The sequence below is a fragment of the Heterocephalus glaber genome, unplaced genomic scaffold (genome assembly GCF_053883595.1).
Source record: "Heterocephalus glaber isolate CG9 unplaced genomic scaffold, H.glaber_assembly_v1.0 deba00001543, whole genome shotgun sequence".
Taxonomy (NCBI): domain Eukaryota; kingdom Metazoa; phylum Chordata; class Mammalia; order Rodentia; family Bathyergidae; genus Heterocephalus; species Heterocephalus glaber.
In genome coordinates this window covers 6,845,752-6,859,145 of record NW_028258336.1, presented here as the reverse complement: position 1 = coordinate 6,859,145, position 13,394 = coordinate 6,845,752, and the positions used below count along the sequence as shown (strand labels likewise).

The 13,394-nt window shown below is 39.3% G+C and overlaps 1 long non-coding RNA gene across 1 annotated transcript in view; it reads left to right on the top strand.

Moving 5' to 3' along the window:
* LOC147824438 (uncharacterized) overlaps positions 1-11,297 on the top strand; it is a 56,615-nt gene extending 45,318 nt beyond the window's left edge. Inside the window, exons 2-3 of the long non-coding RNA XR_015442360.1 lie at positions 10,337-10,448; positions 11,162-11,297. This is a non-coding gene — a long non-coding RNA (uncharacterized LOC147824438). The remainder of the gene's footprint in view (positions 1-10,336; positions 10,449-11,161) is intronic.
* Positions 11,298-13,394: the final 2,097 nt, after the last annotated feature.

Below are 13,394 nucleotides of genomic sequence, written 5' to 3'. Positions count from 1 at the left end.
TGAACTGTGCTGCTATAAACATGGGTGCACATATATGGCTGTGGTATGAGTCTTTTAATTCTTTGGGGAAGATACCCAGCAGGGGAATAGCTGGGTCAAATGGGACCTCTAGCCCTAGTTCTTTGATGTATCTCCATACTGATTTCCATAGTGGTTGCACCAGCCTGCACTCCTACCAACAATGGAGAAGGGTTCCTTTCTCCCCATACCCCTACCAGGATTTGTTATTGGTTGATTTCTTGATAGCAGCCATTCTTTGTGGGGTGAGGTGGAATCTCAGGGTGGTTTTCATTTGCATCTCTCAAATGACCAGTGATGTTGAACATTTTTTCATATACTTATTTGCTGCTTTTACTTCTTTGTCTGAGAAATGTGTGTTCATTTCAGATGCCCGTTTTTGAATTGGGTCTTTCAGTTTGGGGGATCTGATTTTTTTCAGTTTCCTTATATATTCTAGATAGTAGTCCTTTGTCTGAGGTACAGCTGCTAAAATTTTTTCCCACATTGTAGGTTGTTGGTGGTTTCTCTTGCAGTGCAGAAGCTTTTTAATAAGATGGGATCCCAGTTGTTGATTCTCTGTGCTAGTTCCTGTGCTACTGAGGTTTTGTTCATAAAGTCTTTTCCTATGCCAATGTCTTCAAGAGTTCTACCTAACTTATCTTCCAGCAACTTTAGTGTTTCTGTCTTAATATTTAGATCTTTAATCTACTTTGATCTTAGTTTAGTGCATGGTGATAGGTGTGGGTCTAGTTTTAATCTTTGGCAGGTTGAAATCCAGTTTTTCCAACACCACTTATTAAATAGGCTATTTTTCCTCCAATGAGGGTGTTTGGCTCCTTTGTCAAAGGTGAGGTGGCTGAGTATGTCTGGAGTTGCTTCTTCATCTTCTAATCTATTCCACTGAACCTCAGGTCTGTTCTTTTGCCAGTACCATGCTGTTTTTTTTTTATCACAGTAGCTTTGTAGTATAGTTTGAAGTTGGGGATTGTGATACCCCTTGCCATGTCTCTGTTGCTTAGAATTGCTTTTGCTATTCTAGGTCTCTTCTGGTTCCAAATGAATTTTTGGATTATTTTCTCTAGTTCTGTGAAGTATATTGTTGGAATTTCAATCAGCATTGCTTTAAATCTACATAGTAGTTTTGGAAGTATGGCCATTTTCACTACATTTGTTCATCCTACCCAGGAACAAGGGATGTCTTTCCATTTTCTCATATCCTCTTTGATCTCTGTTTTTTCAGAGTGCTATAGTTTTCTGTGTAGAGGTCTTTTGCTTCCTTTGTTAGATTGATTCCTAGATATTTCATTTTTTTTGGATGCTATTGTAAAAGGAATTGTTTACCTAATTTCTCTCTCAGTGAGTCTGTTATTTGTGTACAAGAAGGCTATTGTTTTTGTGTGTTGACCTTGTATCCAGCTACTCTACTGAATCTGTCAATTAAGTATAAAAGTCTTTTGGCAGAGTTTTTTGGTTCTTCTATGTGAAGTATCATATGGTCAGGAAATAATGACAGTTTAATTTCTTCCTTTTCTATCTTTATTCCTTTTATTTCTTTCTGTTGTCTAATTGCTGTAGCTAATGTTTCCAGAACTATATTGAACAGGAGTGGTGATAGTGAGCATTCTTGTCTTGTTCCTGATTTTAGTGTGAAAATTTTCAGTTTTTGACTATTTAGTATGAAGTTGGCTGTTGGTTTTTCATAGATAGCCTTAATCAGGTTGAGATAAAGACCTTCTATTCCAATTTTCTGTAGGGTTTTTATCATGAATGGGTGTTGGATTTTGTCAAATGCCTTTTCTGCATCTATTGAGGTGATCATATGGTTTTTGTCCTTGACTCTGCTAATATAGTGTATTACACTTATTGATTTACGTATATTGAACCATTCTTACATCCCTGGGAGAAATCTGACTTGGTCAGGTTGTATGTTCTTCTTGATGACCCTCTGTATTCTGTTTGCCAGTATTATGTTGAGGATTTTTGCATCTATGCTCATTAGGAAGATTGGCCTATAGTTCTCTTTTTGGACTGGGTCTTTCCCTGGTTTTGGAATTAAAGTAATACTTGCTTTGAGGAATGAATTTGGAAGTATTGCTTCCCTTTCTATTTCATTGAAGAGTTTAAAGAGTAATGCCGATAATTCTTCTCTAAATGTCTTGTAGAATTGAGCAGTGAAGCCATCAGGACCTGGGCTTTTCTTTGTTGGTAAATTTTGAGTTATGTTTTCAATTTCACTGATTGAAATTGGAGTGTTTAGAATTTTTATATCTTCTTCATTTAACTTTGGCAATTCATATATATCTAGGAATCTGTCCATTTCTTCTGTGTTTTCCATTTTATTAGGGGACAGCTTCTTGAAGTAGGTATTGATGATCTGGATTTCTGCTGGATCTGTTTTGACTTCACCCTTTTCATTCTTTTAAAAAAAATTTTATGTTAATTGGTACATTTTAAGTATACAATATAATGACATTCATCATTGGAAATTTACACCTTTACATAATCTCTCTTGGTTCTTATTTTTTCCCCTTCCCCTGTCCTCCCTTCAACCCCTCCATCCCTCCCTATTTACAAAGGCTTTGTTTCCATTTTTTCATTTTCTCATATTAATTCCATTCCCTTCTTTCCTTTCCCCAACCCCTCCCTCTTCCCCTTCCTCTTTGTCCCTTTTCTTCCTATTTCACATTATCTATTATACCTTTTAGTTCTTATTTACACTTTCAGTTTCTCACATTAGAGAAACTATTTAGTATTTACACATGTGTGTACTATTTATCTCACTTGAGAGTATTGTCTCAATGGGCATCCATTTAGCAATAAATGTCTCTAATTTCTAAATTTTTATGGCTGAGTAGTACTCCATCTCATAAAAAAAACAAATTCCAAGTTTTAGCTATTATAAATTGTGCTGCTATGAACATGGGTGCACAAATATCACTATAGTATGATTCTTTTACTTCTTTGGGGAAGACACCCACCAGGGGAAGAGCTGGGTCAAATGGGACCTCCAGTCCTAGTTCTTTGAGGTATCTCCATACTGTTTTCCACAGTGGTTGCAGCAGCAGACACTCCCACCAGCAGTGGAGCAGGGTTTCTCTTTCCCCGCAGCCCTGCCAGCATTTGTTATTGGTTGATTTCATGATAGCTGCCATTCTTTCTGGAGTGAGGTGGAATCTCAGCATTGTTTTCATTTGCATCTGTCAAATGACCTGTGATGTTGAACATTTTTTTCATGTGTTTATTTGGTATTTCTACTTCTTTGTCTGAGAAATGTCTGTTCATTTCCGATGCCCATTTTTGGATTGGGAGGTCTGATTTTTAAAAGTTCTTTATATATACTAGATAGTAGACCTTTGTCTGAGGAACAGCAGGTGAAAATGTTTTCCCAAACTGTGCATTGTCTCTTCACACTGCTGGTGGTTTCTCTTGCTGTGCAGAAGCTTTTTAATAAGAAAAGATCCCACTTGTTGATTGTGCTAGTTCATGGGCAATTGAGGTTTTGTTCATAAAATCTTTTCTTACACCAGTGTCTTCAAGAGTTCTACCTAACCTTGGTTCCATCTGGTTCAGCATTTCTATTTTAATATTTAGATCTTTAATCCATTTTGATTTTAGTTTAGTGCATGGTGAGATATATAGGTCTAGTTTTAATCTTTGGCAAGTTGAAACCCAATTTTTCCACCACCATTTATTAAATAGGCTATCTTTCCTCCAGTGAGGGTATTTGGCTCTTTTGTTGAAGATGAGGTGGCTGAGTATGTCTGGAGTTGTTTCTGCATCTTCTAATCCATTCTCCTGGTCCTCAGGTCTGTTTCTTTGCCAGTACCATGCTGTTTTTATCACAGTAGTTTTGTAGTATTGTTTCAAGTTGGGGGTTGTGATACCCCCTGAAATGTCTGTTGCCTAGAATTGCTTTTGCTATTCTGGTTCTCTTCTTGTTCCAAATGAATTTTTGGATTGTTTTCTCAAGGTCTGTTAAGTATGGTGATGGGATTTCAATTGGGATTGCATTGAATCTATATAGCAGTTTTTGAAGTATGGCCATTTTCACTATATTGATCCTTCCTACTCAGGAGCAGGGGATATCTTTCCATTTTCTGATATCATCTTTAATCTCTCTTTTCAGAGTGCTATAGTCTTCAGAAAAGAGGTCTTTGACTTCTTTTGTCAGGTTGATTCCTAGGTATTTCATTTTCTTGGATGCTATTGTGAAAGGAATTGTTTGCCCTACTTCTGTCTCAGTGAGTGTGTTGTTTGTGTAGAGGAAAGCTATTGATTTTTTGTGTTGACCTTGTATCCAGCTACTCTACTGAATTTGGTTATTAATTCTAGAAGGCTTTTTATGGTGTTTTTGGGGTCTTCTATATAGTGTATCATGCCATCTCCAAATAATGACCATTTGACTTCTTCATTTCCTATCTTTATTCCTTTTATTTCTTTCTCTTGTCTTATTGCAATAGGTAATGTTTCCAAAACTATATTGAACAGGAGTGGTGAGAGTGGACATCCATGTGTTGTTCCTGATTTCAGTGTGAAGGATTTCAGTTTTTGACCATTTGGTATGATATTGGCTGTTGGTTTTTCATAGATGGCTTTTATCAGATTGAGGTAGAGACTGTCTATTTCAATTTTTTGTAGGGTTTTTATCATAAATGCATGTTGATTTTTGTGGAATGCTCTTTCTTCATCTATGGAGATAATCATATGCTTTTTGTCCTTGGCTCTATTGATATAGTGTATTACATTGATTGATTTGTGTATGTTGAACCATCCCTGCATCCCTGGGATGAATCCCACTTAGTCAGGGTGTATGATTTTCTTTTTTTTTTTTGTATTAAATTCTTTTATTGGTACATCGTAGGTGTACAACACAACTACATTTCTCATTGGGAATTGTACCTTTATATAATGCACTCTCTCCTCTTTCTTCACTGACTCCAATCAGTCTTATGTTATTCTTCTTTGCATCATCTAGCAGCTGCTGGATTGATTTCTCATGTTCCCTTACAATTTTAAAGCAATTTTTCTTTTCCTCCTCACTAACTGCAATCTTATCTTCTATATGTGAAATTCTATCCTCACATTGGTTCATTCTGCTGTGCAGACTTTTGAAGGAGTTTTTAATCTCTTGGAAATCTGTTTGTATCTGTTTTATGGATTCCATTTGTTTCCTATGTTGGGATTCCATCATGTTCCTCAGATCCTCTATTTTTTTATCTGTGTCCTCTCTAGATTTATTAATCATGTCTTGCACCATGAGCAAAATCTTTGCTCTTATCTGAGTAATTATTTCTGATTTCATTTTTCCCAGATCCTCTTTTGTTGCCAGTTCAGAGAGTCCAGGTGGTTGAGTATCAAAGTGTTGCATCTCATTTCCCTTCTGGGTTGCTGTAGGTGATCCAGAAGTCTGTTTTTGAGGCTTGTTTATGTGTTTTCTCATTTCCATGGGTGGGGGGTTGGTGCTTCTGGCTCCCACATAGCTCACCTTCTCTGCCCTAGGAGCTTGGGATGGCAGTGGGAGAGCTTCCTTCCAGGTTCTCAGACTGGCTCAGCTTCTCTGCCCTAGGAGCTTGGTATGGCAATTGGGGAGTTTCCTTCTGGGCACTGGGACTGGCTCACCTTCTCTGCCCTAGGAGCCTGGGATGGAGGCAGGGAGCTTCCTTCTGGGTGCTGCGACTGGCTCACCTTCTCTGCCCTAGGAGCCTGGGATGGCAGTGGGGGAGCTTCCTTCTGGGTGCTGGGACCAGCTGAGGTTCTCTGCCCTAGGAGCCTGCGATGGCAGTGGGGGAGCTTCCTTCTGGGTGCTGGGACTGGCTGAGCTTCTCTGCCCTAGGAGCCTGGGATGGAGGCAGGGAGCTGAGAGAACTCACCCCGCAGCGTCCCTGGGAAATCTGTTTCCGGTTTCACCCACTAGCTACTTCCGGTTGTGCAGAGCCTCTGGGGAAGGTCAAAGGTTGCTTGGACGCTAGGCATCTGCCAGCACCTCACTGAAGTTAACCAAGCCCTTTATATCAAAGCTAACCAAGCCCTTTATATCTAAAGATTTTGATTCTACCTTGCCAATCCTAATTGTGTCATTTTATTGCCAGACTATTTTGGTGGGGCCTAGGTTTCAAAGTTTAATGGACAGATAAAGAGTAAGCAAATCTGCCCTTGTTCCTCACCTTAAGGAGAAAGCATTGTATCTTCTCCATTCATATAAGGCATTCTCACTGGAAGTATGGAGTACATGTCTTTAATCTGTTAAGAAGGTTCTGTTCTACTTCTGGTCTCCTGATAGCTTTTACCACGAACAGCTATAGAATTTAGTCCAATACTTTTTCTCCAACTAGTGACAGGATCATATGGCTTTTTCCTTTCCTCTGTTAAAATGATGACTTTTGGGGGTGGATCTTCCAATGCTGAACCAACACTGCTATCCCTATAACAAAACCGCTTTCTACATCCTGCCAGATCTGACTTCCAATAGTTTATTTTGTTAAACAAATTTCTATCTATGTTCATAGTTTTTTCTTTTATTATCTTTATCCAGTTTTAGGATTAGCACAATGTTGAGTTCCTAAAATGAGGGGAGAAGTGTCCCTTCTTTTTTCTGCTTTAAATGTTTGATATAATTTATCAGTTAAAATGTATATGAGCCTGCTGTTGTCATATAGGTAGGTTTTCAAGCTAGGAATATACTTTCTTTAATAGGTGCTATTCAAATTTTATATTTCCTCCCAAGTTAGTTTCATTAATTTGTCTTCCAAGGTACTTCTTAGAAGTTGTCAAATTTATTTCAAAACAGATTTTTGAAATATGCTTTCTATATCCTTTTAAATTCTGTAAAATCTGTGGTAATGTGTCCTAGATCTTGATACTGTAATTTAAAAAATGTATAATTGATATTGTGTAACAGGAAGTAAAGGTCTAAAGGAGCAGGGGAAGTGGGAGGGGTAGGGGAAAGGAAAAAAGGGAAAAGAAAAAATATGAGAAAAGGAAAAAATGGAAACAAAGTCTTTGCAAATAGGGAGGGGTGGAGGGGGTGAAGGGAGGGCAGGGGAAGGGGAAAAAAATAAGAACGAAGATACTCATGTAATGGTACAAGATCTCAATGATGAATGTAACTGTATTTTATACCTAAAATGTACCAATAAACTTAATGGGGGGAAAAATAACTACAGACATGCTTAGCCACCTCATCTTTGACACAGGAGGCAACCACACTCATTGGAGGAAAGATAGCCTATTTAATAAATGGTATTGGAAAAACTGGATTTCAACCTGTCAGAGATTAATACTAGACCCACGTCTATCACCATGCACTAAACTAAGATCTAAGTGGATTAAAGATTGAAATATTAAGACAGAAACACTAAACTTGCTGGAAGATTAGTTAGGTAGAACTCTTGAAGACATTGGCATAGGAAAAGACTTTATGAACAAAACCTCAGTAGCACAGGAACTAGCACAGAGAATCAACAACTGGGATCTCATCTTATTAAAAAGCTTCTGCACTGCAAGATAAACCATGAACAAGGCTAAGAGACAATCTACAATGTGGGAAAATTGTTTTAGCAGCTGTACCTTAGACAAAGGAGTACTATCTAGAATCTATAAAGAACTGAAAAAAATCAGACCCCCCCAAATTCAAAGACCCAATTCAAAAATGGGCATCTGAAATGAACAGACATTTCTCAGACAAAGAAGTAAAAGCAGCAAATAAATATATGAAAAAATATTGAACATCACTGGTCATTTGAGAGATGCACATGAAAACAACACTGAGATTCCACCTCATCCCAGAAAGAACAGTTGATTTCCCAGAAATCAACCAATGACAAATGCTTGCAGGGGTGTGGGGAGAAAGGAACCCTTCTTCATTGCTGGTGGGAGTGCAGGCTTGTGGGAGTGCAGGCTGGGAGTGCAAATACTGTGGAAATCAGTATGGAGATATCCCAAAGAACTAAGGCTAGAGGTCCCATTTGACCCAGGTGTTCCTCTGCTGGGTATCTTCCCAAAAGAATTAAGAGAATCATACCACAGCGATATATGTGCACCCATGTTTATAGCGACACAGTTTGTAATAGCTAAACCTTGCAAACAGCCCAAGTGCCCACCATCTGGAAACTGGGTAAAGAAGATGTGTGTTTAAAAAATAAAAATAAAATAAACTACTCAGCCATAAAGAACGAGAAACTGGAGACATTTATAGCTAAATGGATGCATATTGTGACCATACTCTTAAGTGAAATAAATAGGACACAGACGTGTAAATATCAAATAGTTTCTCTGGTGTGTGAAACTGAAAGTGTAAAGAAGGGTTAAAATGTTTAAAATGAATAATTGATAATTTGAAATAGGAAGAAAAGGTCCAAACGTGTAGGGGTGGTGGGAGGGGAAGGGGAAAGGAAAGAAGGGAAAGTAAAATTATGAGAAAAGAAAAAAATGGAAATGAAATCTATGTAAATAGGGAAGGGTGGAGGGGGTGAAGGGTGCACAAGTAATGGGGTAAAAATAAGAACCAAGATACATCATGTACAGGTACAAGCACTCAATGATAAATGTAAATGTATTGTATACCTAAAATGTACCAATAAAAGAATTTAAGGAAAAAAATGAATTGGTAATAAAGTGTGTATCTTTTTTTGTTATTTTTCTATTATTAACTCCTCCTGTGACCTTTAGAAGATGAATTGAAGCCTTTCCCATTTACCCTGTAGATATTCCTAGAGGGACAAGGGAGAAAGACACTTTCTTTTTTGTAAATTTATACTTTAGGTAAACTTGAAGGGCAGAAACTTTTCTTGTGTTTACTTCTCAGTTGCATTCAGCTCAAAATAATTTTGTCTGTGAACTTTAAGAGAAGTTGAATCTCCAAGAAGGGTCCCATTTGGCTAACTGAGCCTACAATTCAGAATGGAGCCTGACAGCTATTTGTAGATTTTGGGGTCTCATGGGTACTCTGTCCCTGGTAAAGCCATAAACAGAGTTTTGGGGCCCTCACAAATGGCTAGATTAGAAATGTTCCTGTTCAAATGGCTAGCCCTGGAAAGTCTTATTTTTGCTGACTGGACCTAACCAATAAACTATAACCTACAGTCATATGTAAATGTCAACCAATCAGGATTGGGCATGATTTCAACATTTATTTGCAAAAATAGACCCCAGTACTTTTGTATAAAAGGCAGGTACTTTTATATAAACTGGCTTCTGCTCCTTTGGAGAACACTTTCATTTTTTACCAAAAGCCTTTTTGTCTCCTTGGTTTGTGGACTGTTTTCTTTCTTTCCCTCCTGTCTCTCCCCTTTTTCCTCCCTTTCTTTCTGCCTCCATTCCATTCTTTTCCCTCCATTCCATGGAGGAATGGACAGACCATTTTAAGACAGGAATCTTTAAACAGTCACTTTAAAATTGTTAGTTTTACCATATTGCAGAACCCTCTGACTCTTTCACCTTCATCTGCTGATGATTTGAATAAGTAGTGTGTTTGGTTTCATTTTGGTGGTTGTAGCAAAGTTGCTGGGGGAATTCACAGGAAAATGATTAATTTCTACAAGTTATGCCAAGAGAAAACCTTGAGAGAAAGGCCTTGAGGCAGAGTCCTCAAGGAACCTTTAGATCTGGTAGTATCCTTGGCCATGTAGACCCCTGGAGGGCAGGATGTATAGAGACCTGAATTAATTTTTCTAAGCAGTAAAGGACCAGATTATGTCTTCTGGCATGTTAAGTTATATAATAGACCAAAGAAAGTCCAGATATTAAAATATTTTCTGGACCAAGCCTCCATTACCCTGATTTCCATCACCTGCTAGTAGATCACCAAGGCTTGGGTTAAGGAAGCTTTCATTAAGAAGCCTCAACCCTGATCTGGGTTGACTATAATTAAGTGTTGTTTTTTGTATTTAATTCTCTAACAAAAGATAGCAGCCCTGCATTAATTATTATAAATCTGTTAATAGCTTAGCACTTCTTTTTTTGTTATTAATATGTGGAGAGCGGTGTTAGCCATAGAGGCTCCATGTTAAATCTTACCCTCCATTGTATAGAGCAAGGAGACTATGTTCCGAGGAACCGCGTCCTTGCCAAATTAGATGTTTACCTTCAGAAATTGTCCTGGAACATGATGAACGTTTTGTAAACCCGAGAAACAAGAAAGCCCATGAGGGTGGGGAATTTCCAAAGAACTAGAGAACAAGGAAGCAGGTGTCTTTGGATAAGGGTCATGATTAATAACCAAACTCACCTGTGGTAAAAAGGGGGAGGAGAATAAAAAAGCGCGGCGGCATTCTCTCTGGGAGGCTCCCGACTCTATCTCTGAGTCTTTCTTTTTCTTCATCCTCACTCCCCCATTCAGGTGCTGTTCGACAAGTGATGGCTGGCTCCGTCATTAATAGTTAAGCAGGTGTGCATATATGGGGGCTGTCCTCGATGCAAGAAAAGATGCCTCTTGTCCTGGGACCTGCCAGGTAAGGAAGGCAACAGAATGGCCATGGCTACAGCCAGATCTGGCAGGGATTGATGGCTAAACACCTGGATTCTGTCTGTAATCCTTGGAAGGAACATTGGGAAAAACTCAGAGCTAAAGTAGGGGTTAAAATCACTGAAAATCTGTCTCTCCTTCAAGGAACCTCTAATCTGGCTGAGAAGTCAGAATTCTTTTCATATAGATGACATTCTATTCTAATTCTAATTCTCCATACAAACTGCTCTTTTTCTGCTTCTTATAACTGTGGTTGTAAATCTGTAATTAATTTATAGAAGAACGTTTCCTGCACTATAAGAGGAAATGTTCAGTGGTGGAGAGCAAAAAAAGTGTGGATGCACTGTGCTTGGAAGTGAGTTGTGTTTTGCAGTTAAGTTATCAAGAAAGCACAAAAGGCAATGATTTTTTCAGTCTCTTCTGTCCTGGCACTTCAGAATGTATTGATCCTCATGAGATCCCAAGGCATTCTTTGTAGTTGCCCCTGTGCCCAGAGGAATGGAAGGAAACACAGACACCGGCAACACATTGCTGGCTTCTGCTTTGCAATTCCTTGGATAGATGAGCTGCTTTGTGCCCACAGATGCTTTAGCTGGAGAATCACTCTCATCTTCCTGAAGCTAAGCCTGGTATTCCCAAGGCTTTTGCCTTAAGGGTCTAGTGAATGCCTTACTGATTCCCACACTTGCTTTTTCCTAGTGTCTGACTATTTTAAGCCCTTGGACCTGGTACCTCTTGAGAGAGCTGAAACATCCTTTTGCCTATCTTAATCTGCAGCAATGGAGGTGCAGAGAGAGAAACATTTTCCTCATTCCTTACCTTTCTTTTGGAGCAGGCCCAGGTGAGTTTTAACATTTTTAATCTGCTTCTTCCTCTGAACCTGATCTTTTCTTACTGTGCATCAGGCCAGCAACATCTATTGTCTCTTTCCTTTAGGATCTACCTAAGATATCTTTCCCTCTTAATTACTCCAATCAATCTGTCCAGTGATTCCAAATTTGAGAAGTATGTTAAAAGTCAATAAGTTCTGGCAGTACTGAAAGCATCATTTCCCAAACTAATCCTGCTTACACTAAGATGTCAGCAAGATGGCTGAATAGGGGTGTTTAGCACTCTTCCCTCTCCAAAAAGAACCAAAACAAAAAAAAAGATTGCTGTTCCACTGGAGTTTGAGACAAAGCACCAAAGTTCAGTGGGAATATGGTAGACATGAAGGAGCATGGAAATACGTGATAACCTTAGAAAGAAAGGACTATATTAGTTTTTTGTTACTATAATGAAAACCTAAGGCCAGCTAGTTTTATAAAAAAATTTAGCTCATGGTTCTGGAGGTGACCTTCTTGTTAGCAGAATCCTGAGATGGCAAGAGACAGGTACATCTGTGTGCCTGGTCTCTGTCTTTATTCCTGTAAAGCCACCAGGATTCAATTATGGGGCCTTTACTCAAATAACTTTAGGCCTTATCACTTTCTGAAGGGCCCATCTGTAAACACTATAGTTGGACTAAGTTTTTACCCTTTTAATACCATTATCATTTGACTTTGGAGATTAAACTCCTGAAGGGACTATGCGTACAGCATCTACCATTTTAGCTGTCTAGTTGAAATAAACCCTGAAGAAAGAGAATTTTCAGGGGTAGAAAGGATAAGCAGAAGGTCCCTAGCAGTCTCCACTAATGCCACAGATGCCTGAATTATTTACCGCTAGAGAAACCTGTAGCCCTCACAAGCGCTGAGCCCACTTTGGAGAACTGCTGGGGAATCCATGCTGTCACCTTGCTCCAGGAAAAGACTAACCCATGTGCCCTCCTATAACCTGCTTTTGCTGAATAGCACCATGTTTAGACTGCATTCACCCAGTGTCTGGCAAAGCAGCTGGGCAGCCACCTGCAGCAGCTTGAGTGGACCTAGCCCTGTGAACCAGTGTCTCCTCTTGCCCACTCACCTACAGCCCTGCAGAGCTGCCAAGTGGCCCAGTCTACACTCCCACAGAGCCAAGAAGAAGTTAGGTGGCTCTGTCCCACATCTGCTCTGGAAAGCAGTCAGGCAGCACTTACCAAATGAAGGCTTTGGGAAAAAGCTGAGGCTCTTATTATCCTCTTTTGGCTCCAGCAGGCAGCATTGCAGCCTACCCAGAGTGGTACCACCTGGCAGGGTGTAGCAAAGGCAACTGCACAGCTCTCAGACATTGATGGGCATCTTGCCTCTGCTACCAGACTTGCTGTACTGTCGCTGTTCGTGCCAACTGGAATGGCCCCTCCTCTGCATGGCTGTACTTCTGTTCCTGCACCAACCATCCCTCACCAGAGTGGTCTTGCTCCCCACATTATCCAAGGAAACTGACAGGCAACCTGCATCTGAAACCAGGAATGTAATGTTCAGAGCCACTGGTGAACTTACCCTGCCTCAGAAAGCTGCATCCCAGCTAGCAGAGAAATCCTACAAATTCCTGGGTGCCATGCGATTGAGACCTCCATAAACATCTCTAATTTGATTACAGCTGAAGAGACTTCAGGGTCATTGCATTCCTGCATCCAACTAATACCCTAGGACACATCTCCAAGAGAAAGTCCTTTACTGTGAAAGCCACTCTATAAGATTGGTACAGGCATCTGATCTACCAGATGTGCAAATATCAGTATTGGGATGCAAGAAGCATAAAAAGCAAGGCATCATGGTGGCTCCAAAAGAACACAATAATTATCTAGCAACAGACTCTAAAGAAAAGAATTGAGAAAAGAATTCAAGATAATGATTTAAAGGAAAAATATGATATAAGAATAAAGACAAATCAACAAAATTAGGAAAATAATCCATGCTCAGAATGAGAAATTCAGCAAAGAAAAAAAAATCTGACAAAATTCTTGAAGATGATGAACTCAATACATGCAATAAAAAAATATAGTTCAGAGCTTCATCTACAGACTAGATTA